This window comes from Schistocerca americana, chromosome 10, assembly GCF_021461395.2.
Source record: "Schistocerca americana isolate TAMUIC-IGC-003095 chromosome 10, iqSchAmer2.1, whole genome shotgun sequence".
In the NCBI taxonomy this organism is placed as follows: domain Eukaryota; kingdom Metazoa; phylum Arthropoda; class Insecta; order Orthoptera; family Acrididae; genus Schistocerca; species Schistocerca americana.
Genome location: NC_060128.1, coordinates 99,010,806 through 99,019,124, shown reverse-complemented (window position 1 = coordinate 99,019,124; position 8,319 = coordinate 99,010,806). Strand labels below are relative to the sequence as shown.

General features: G+C 40.5%; 1 protein-coding gene across 1 annotated transcript in view; it reads left to right on the top strand.

Annotated features, from left to right (window-relative positions):
- The first annotated feature begins 2,709 nt into the window (after window positions 1-2,709).
- The window catches only part of LOC124552463 (aminomethyltransferase, mitochondrial), a 174,590-nt gene continuing 168,980 nt past the window's right edge, over window positions 2,710-8,319 (top strand). Inside the window, exon 1 of the mRNA XM_047126738.1 lies at window positions 2,710-2,862. The gene's annotated coding sequence lies outside the window, so the exon portion shown is untranslated. The remainder of the gene's footprint in view (window positions 2,863-8,319) is intronic.

Sequence of the window (8,319 nt, the reverse complement as noted above, 5' to 3'; positions counted from 1 at the left end):
GTATTAGAATCGGAATTTAAAAGAGCTTTGGAGGACTTACGGTCAAATAAGGCAGAAGGGATAGATAACACTCCATCAGAATTTCCTAAATCATTGGGGGAAGTGGCAACAAAACGACTATTCACGTTGGTGTGTAGAATATATGAGTCTGGCGATATACCATCTGACTTTCGGAAAAGTATCATCCACACAATTCCGAAGACGGCAAGAGCTGACAAGTGCGAGAATTATCGCACAATCAGCTTAACAGCTCATGCATCGAAGCTGCTTACAAGAATAATATACAGAAGAATGGGAAAGAAAATTGAGAATGCGCTAGGTGACGATCAGTTTGGCTTTAGGAAAAGTAAAGGGACGAGAGAGGCAATTCTGACGTTACGGCTAATAATGCAAGCAAGGCTAAAGAAAAATCAAGACACTTTCATAGGATTTGTCGACCTGGAAAAAGCATTCGACAATATAAAATGGTGCAAGCTTTTCTAGATTCTGAAAAAAGTAGGGGTAAGCTATAGGGAGAGACGGGTCATATACAGTATGTACAACAACCAAGAGGGAATAATAAGAGTGGACGATCAAGAACGAAGTGTTCGTATTAAGAAGGGTGTAAGACAAGGCTGTAGCCTTTCGCCCCTACTCTTCAATCTGTACATCGAGGACGCAATGATGGAAATAAAAGAAAGGTTCAGGAGTGGAATTAAAATACAAGGTGAAAGGATATCAATGATACGATTCGCTGATGACGCTGCAATCCTGAGTGAAAGTGAAGAAGAATAAATGATCTACTGAACGGAATGAACAGTCTAATGAGTACTCAGTATGGTTTGAGAGTAAATCGGAGAAAGACGAGGGTAATGAGAAGTAGTAGAAATGAGAACAGCGAGAAACTTAACATCGGGATTGATGGTCACGAAGTCAATGAAGTTAAGGAATTCTGCTACCTAGGCAGTAAAATAACCAATGACGGACGGAGCAAGGAGGACATCAAAAGCAGACTCGCTATGGCAAAAAAGGCATTTCTGGCCAAGAGAAGTCGACTAATATCAAATACCGGCCTTAATTTGAGGAAGAAATTTCTGAGGATGTACGTCTGGAGTACAGCGTTGTATGGTAGTGAAACATGGACTGTGGGAAACCGGAACAGAAGAGAATCGAAGCATTTGAGATGTGGTGCTATAGACAAATGTTGAAAATTAGGTGGACTGATAAGGTAAAGAATGAGGAGGTTCTACGCAGAATCGGAGAGGAAAGGAATATGTGGAAAACACTGATAAGGGGAAGGGACAGGATGATGGGACATCTGCTAAGACATGAGGGAATGACTTCCATGGTACTAGAGGGAGCTGTAGAGGGCAAAAAGTGTAGCGGAAGACAGAGATTGGAATACGTCAAGCAAATAATTGAGGACGTAGGTTGCAAGTGCTACTCTGAGATGAAGAGGTTAGCACAGGAAAGGAATTCGTGGCGAACCGCATCAAACCAGTCGGTAGACTGATGACCAAAAAAAAAAAAAAAAAAAAAAAAAATATTGAGGAAGCAGTGAAGGAAACAAAATAAAAATTCGGAGTAGGTGTTAAAACCCATGGAGAAGAAATAAAAACTTTGAGGTTTGCCGATGACATTGTAATTCTGTCAGGGACAGCAAAGGACTCTGAAGAGCAGTTGAACGGATTGGATAGTGTCTTGAAGGGAGGATATCAGATGAAAATCAACAAAAACAAAACGAGGATAATGGAATGTAGTCGAATTAAGTCGGGTGATGTTGAGGGTATTAGATTAGGAAATGAGACACTTAAAGTAGTAAAGGAGTTTTTCTATTTGGGGAGCAAAATGATGATGGTCTAAGTAGAGAGGATATAAAATGTAGACTGGCAATGGGAAGGAAAGCGTTTCTGAAGAAGAGAAATTTGTTAACATCGAGTATAGATTTAAGTGACAGGAAGTCGTTTCTGAAAGTATTTGTATGGAGTGTAGCCACGTATGGAAGTGAAACATGGGTGATAAATAGTTTGGATAAAAAGAGAATAGAAGCTTTCGAAATGTGGTGCTACAGAAGAATGTTGAAGATTAGATGGATAGATGACATAACTAATGAGGAGGTGTTGAATAGGATTGGCGAGAAGAGAAGTTTGTGGCACAACTTGACTAGAAGAAGGGATCGGTTGGTAGGACATGTTCTGAGGCATCAAGAGATCACCAATTTAGCATTGGAGGGCAGAGTGGAAGGTAAAAATCGTAGAGGGAGACCAAGAGATGAATACACCAAGCAGATTCAGAAGGATGTAGGTTGCAGTAGGTACTGGGATATGAAGAAGCTTGCACAGGATAGAGTAGCATGGAGAGCTGCATCAAACCAGTCTCAGGACTGAAGACTACAACAACAACAACAACATGCCTGTACCAGTTCCTTTGGCGCTTCAGTGTAGTTTAGGACCACTCTCTGTATGCGGATGTCGGAAGAACGTCTGCGCCCCTTGTACCTGACCGCCAAGCGGCTGTGATGACTCACGGTGATAGGCAGCTACTACCGGCAGCAGTGTCAGAGTGTACTGTACGTAACCGCATCTAGCCTAGGGGCAGCACGCGGCGTTGCCGTGTAGTGGCCGCTCCAACACACGGAGACCGGTTAGCTCGCTGGCGACTTCTGGTGGCTCGAGAAGGAAGCTTGGGCGCCTGACCTCGCCGTCCAATCAGTGCCGTGCATCGCTGCTCCTCAGCTGATAGCTGGGCGGACCAGTCTGGGAAGAGCGTGTCTCGCATGCACACACAGTAGCGCAGGGCCCTCGCTACAGACCAGCGATCCGCGCCATCTAGGAATCCACTGGACCACCTGCTGCTCGTCTTGTGAAGACCAGGCCGCCAAAGGTAAGCAAGCTAAGCACTGGCTGTACCTACACGGCTTAAGCTCCCTGCTCGGCAACAGAGTATCCTTCCGTGTACTCCGCAATCGCTGCGAAGTGCGAGGCAGAGGGAACTACAACATCATCTTTTCACGGACGAGCCGGCCGAAGAGGCCGTGCAGTTAAAGGCGCGGCAGTCTGGGGACTAATGACCTCAGCAGTTGAGTCCCATAGTGCTCAGAGCCATTTCACGAACGAGACCGTTCCCTGTTCTGAACTCACAAAATCACTCCCATCTTTCTCGAGATCTTCCCCTATCTCTTTTCCCATTCGGTTTATATTTCAGGATTTTCTGGGGAATTATGTGACCTGGCATTCAAAAAATGTCTCTGGGCACTATGGGACTTAACTTCGAAGGTCAGCAGTCCCCTAGGACTTAGAACTACTTAAACCTAACATAAGGACATCACACACACCCATGCCCGAGGCAGGATTCGAACGTGCGACCGTAGCGGTCGCGCGGTTCCAGACTGTAGCGCCTAGAACCACTCGGCCACCCCGGCCGGTTGAACTGGCATTCTCACGAAGCGTTGTCAGTCCTCACAATATTTTCAGATTTTTTCGTTCATATTTAAAATATTTAATACTGTTATAATACCTCCATTTCTAATCACGTCTCTTCCTGTGCAGCATTTCATCTATCTTAGAAATCACTTCTCCCCCGCTTGAATTTTGTTATTTCTTATTTTTGTATTCCGTGCCCCATGTCGAAAAAAGGAACCCCTATACAGGTCATTCACTAAGACACGCAAATATTTTAATATGATATTCTACAAGTAAAACTAAAGAAATAAGTTCGTATAAACATGGGTCCACAAATCTTTAGTTGCGGAGTAAGAGATTTTGCCTGGAATTTAGCAACTCCGCTAATATGAAGCCATCGCAAAACTGTACGAGGTGAAAGTGAAGCGCGATTTCCATTTATTTTGTTGTTATTGATCTGGTGAATCTAATAAAACATGTCCCAGACCTGTATCTGCTGTAGTTTTCCAGAACATCCAGAGAATCAAAGAGGTAATTTCGTAAAAGTTTTTATTTACTAACTGCTTGGCCCAGTTCCAGGCAACTGCACCAAGTTTTCAACAGAAGGTGTAGAGCATTTAATTTTGGAAAAATGATGTAATAAACACCATATCTGCGTATTCCTCTGTCATAAATTTGAAAGACATCCCTATTTCATAAATAATCTACAAACTACAACAGTTACTATGTGGTTTCACTTAAATACACTGTTGTTATTATGTTCTTCCACTGAACAATGCAGAAAACTAACGCGTTTCGAGGCTTGGAAACGACTGAAACAGCTTACTCACTGTTGCCAACAATGACATAAACGTTTCTACATTATTAACGGAATGGAAACAAATTTACTTGTATAATAATCTTTGCTTCTCTGAATGTTCTGGAAAACTACAGCAGACACACGTCTGGGACATGTTTTATTAGATTCACCAGATCAATAACAAGAAAATAAATGGAAATCGTGCTTTACTTTCACCTCATACAGTTTTGCGATGCCTTTGTATCAACCAAGTTCCTAAATTTCAGGAAAAATCTTTTATTAGGCGTAACTCTGTAACTAAACATTTGCAGACTTACGTTTAAATGAACTTTTTTGTTTGGTTGTGCTTGCAGAATAACGTATTAAAATATTTGCATATCTTTGTGAATCAACTGTGTAGAATGTTCGCGGCTCGTAGTCTTGCGGTAGCGTCTCGCTTCCCAAAGAATATTTTTTGTTATTATTTATCCGTCTTTCTCTTTGTTTTTCCGTCTGCTAAGACCCTTTTTCTGTGGAACAGTTTCGCATATCCAGTTCAAATTTGCGTCGCATACTAAGGTCGATGGTTCATTATGGGTGTACAAATTTTGAGCTTCTATGTCAATGCATTCAAAAGATACGGACTTTTACGTTAGGCATTTTGATACTCGAAAACTGGCTATCAAAAGCCATAGGGTAATTCCCGTTGACATGAAATTTGGCAAGACGCGAGGTTTCACAGTCCAAGTAAATGGAAAAACCCGGAATTGTTAATTTCTAAGGATATTAAAAAATATTTATTGTCTCGTTTGTTATCAGATTTGAAACCTGAAATAAAAGCATTCTCCCAGTGACAAGTTTGTTGGCAGTATCAGTGGCGATGCCAGGCAAAGATTCTCGATTCTCGGAATGTATGAATTTCTGTGCATCTACAGAGTGAGCCAGCCTTCGACCATAGATACTAATAGACTGGGCAAACAGTGCAGCGGCTATACATCTGGCGTGGCTGTTGGCAGAACGTCGGCGGGAGTTCAAGGCAGCATTCTGATTCCTGATTTCACTTCCAGTATTTCTCAGTGGATTTCCTGCTAACTTCACCACATTAAATGTAGCTTATGTAAACACAGCTAGAAGTGATAAATTATTGCGTAACCACTGTACAAATTTAGTTTTACAGCCATTACTTCACAATGAACTGCTGAAACACTTTCGATGTTCGGCAATGTATTCGCCGCGAATATTTCAGTGTTACCAATTATGAGATGCATTCTCTACTAACAATGCACTGCATAAAATGTAAATATTGCGTGTGTGTGTTTTAGTGCCTTGGTTGTAGAAAGTGTTATAGACTTCATAAATAGGCATAAACAACGAAACCTGTAACGTAAACACACGTGTTCACATCGAATGTAACGAACTCAATTGTGTCGTTCACCCACAAAACGTAAAGCAGTTTCATTTGAAGGCTCTTTTTTGGTTTAAATAGTTTGTTTCGTAGGTGTATCAAATAAGATATCTACAAAATCAGTACTTACTTACATGAATACTTGTTCCACAGATCATGAATACGATACTTCACAATGATGTGTCAGTTTCATGAAAGGTAGACCTATCATTACATGACAGTTCTTCCAATCGCTTATTTATACCTAAAAAATTGTCTACTGAGTAGGAGCTGTCATTCATAGATTCTTTTAGTTTGATTTTAAATGCTGGTTGGCTATCTGTCAGGCTTTTAATGCTTTTTGGTAAATGACCAAAGATTTTTGTAGCAGCATATTATTTATCCCATACATTACAGCTTATTATCTGGAAACTAACATAGACCGTACAACTACCTTTTTGCAAATGGTATTCAGTATTTGTTTCTGATATTCGCATGTTTTGTAACTGGGAAGTACAAAATAAAACTAAACCCAGATGAGAAATCAAACCCCTAACTTGTTTTTGCAAATTGTTCTTTAAAATAATACCAGCATAATTCACCCCTTTTTGTACCAAAATCAGATTTAATCCAGGATAGTAAAACCATCCTTTCTTCTTATGTAGTAGCAATGCACACTGCCATTGCTTTTGGAGTGGGAAGTGTTATTGGTAATAAATATCTCTCTCTCTCTCTCTCTCTCTCTCTCTCTCACACACACACACACTATATATATATATAGGTGTGTGTGTGCGGATGGATATGTGTGTGTGTGTTAGCGAGTGTATACCTGTCCTTCTTTCCCCCCTAAGGTAAGTCTTTCCGCTCCCGGGATTGGAATGACTTCTTACCCTCTCGCTTAAAACCCACATCCTTTTGTCTTTTCCTCTCTTTCCCTCTTTCGTGACGAAGCAACCGTTGGTTGCGAAAGCTTGAATTTTGTGTGTATGTTTGTGTGTCTATCGACATGCCAGCGCTTTCGTTTGGTAAGTCACATCATCTTTGTTTGGCGGTTTGAAGTGCTGTGTGTGTTTCCAGGCGCACATTGCAATCGTATATATTTCTTGAAATGGTAAGCTACAAAGCTGCTTTTTCTCTTTCGTATAGGTTTCCAAAGGATGAAGGGCGCAGGCAGATGAGGATACAGCCACTGAAACGAAAAGATTTCAAGCCTACTGCGCACACACGCATCTGTTCGAAGCACTTTGAAGAATATATATATATATATATATATATATATATATATATATATATATATATATATATATATATCTGCCTGCGCCCTTCATCCTTTGGAAACCTATACGAAAGAGAAAAAGCAGCTTTGTAGCTTACCATTTCAAGAAATATATACGATTGCAATGTGCGCCTGGAAACACACACAGCACTTCAAACCGCCAATTTACGTAACTGTGGCGTTCTGGGTAAGGATATGATACACACAATAGTTTATCAGTATTCAAGAAATGCCGCTAAATTATACTAATAATACTTACACGTGAAATTTAATGTTACTTCCTTTCACAAAACGCTCGGTACAACCATAAGCACAACAGGATACCACCATTGTTTTGCCAATAGTCACGTGGTATAGCGGTAGAAATGTTGGTGCCACGAAATATACGTCATGACCAGTCTACCAATATCTATGGTCGAAGGCACCGTCCCTACCCAAAACTGGCCATTCTTTTTTTTTTGTGCTAACCCAGCTTTCGCTTCCATAGGATAAAGCAGGAACCGCCATCACTTTATAGAATTTTTTTATACTTTATAGCCCAGTGTTCCGCTAATGGTAGCACAGACAGCTTGGAATTTGTGTATTTCATTTTCACCGTTAGAGACAAGATCGAAACTTACAGTATTTGGGAGACTTGCTTTAAAACACAGGTATCCAAAATAATTTTTGATTGGATATTTTTCTCGGAATGCCATTATTTTCTTTTTAATGCTAGAAATTCTAAAGTATTTATTGCATATTTCATTCATTTGGTATACTTATGCTTGGATGTCATATTCATTTTTTAGAATAACAACGATATCATCTGCAGACAGAAGTACATACAGAAATTTCGCATTCGTTGTCCTAGTTTCTTTGCGTTGCATTTCTATTTGTGAACAACGAAGTCAGTGTAAATATTAAAAATGTTAGGTGATAGTCCACGCCTGTATCTAACACCCTGGTTAACAATTATTTCTTTTAATCGATTCCTATCTGTGTTTAGTACAATGCCCGTAGTTTTGTAAAGACTTACTTTGAAAAAATAAGCAGGTATCACGAAAACTTCTCAGACTCACTGTTGATGTTGACACACGGGCTGAGCTTGTAACTCTTCATAAGTGGAAGGAAGGGGAAGAAACCTTAACACATATAACGAATACCCTCCGCCTTCGCTTATGTTGATGTAAGAGGAAGTGTCCGTAGCATCTATTGAAGAAATATAGCGCCACTGACCACTTTTTCTTCACAGAAATCTCTAAAAAAAACTGTATCTGGATGTCTGGACGACGCTAGTCCGAAACGAAAATGGTACTTTATTTCATTTACTGTATCTAAGAGAGGCTGTGCTGATTTCGGGAAACATATAAGTGGTTGCAATATAGACGGAAACTGTAGCAAGGAATTCAGGCCAACTTGATCTATGAGTCGCGTGGATTTTACTTCCCTTACTGATGTACGAGGGAGGACTGCGCTTTTGTCTCTTGCTTACCTGACATCTGAAGGGTCTGAACTAAGATAA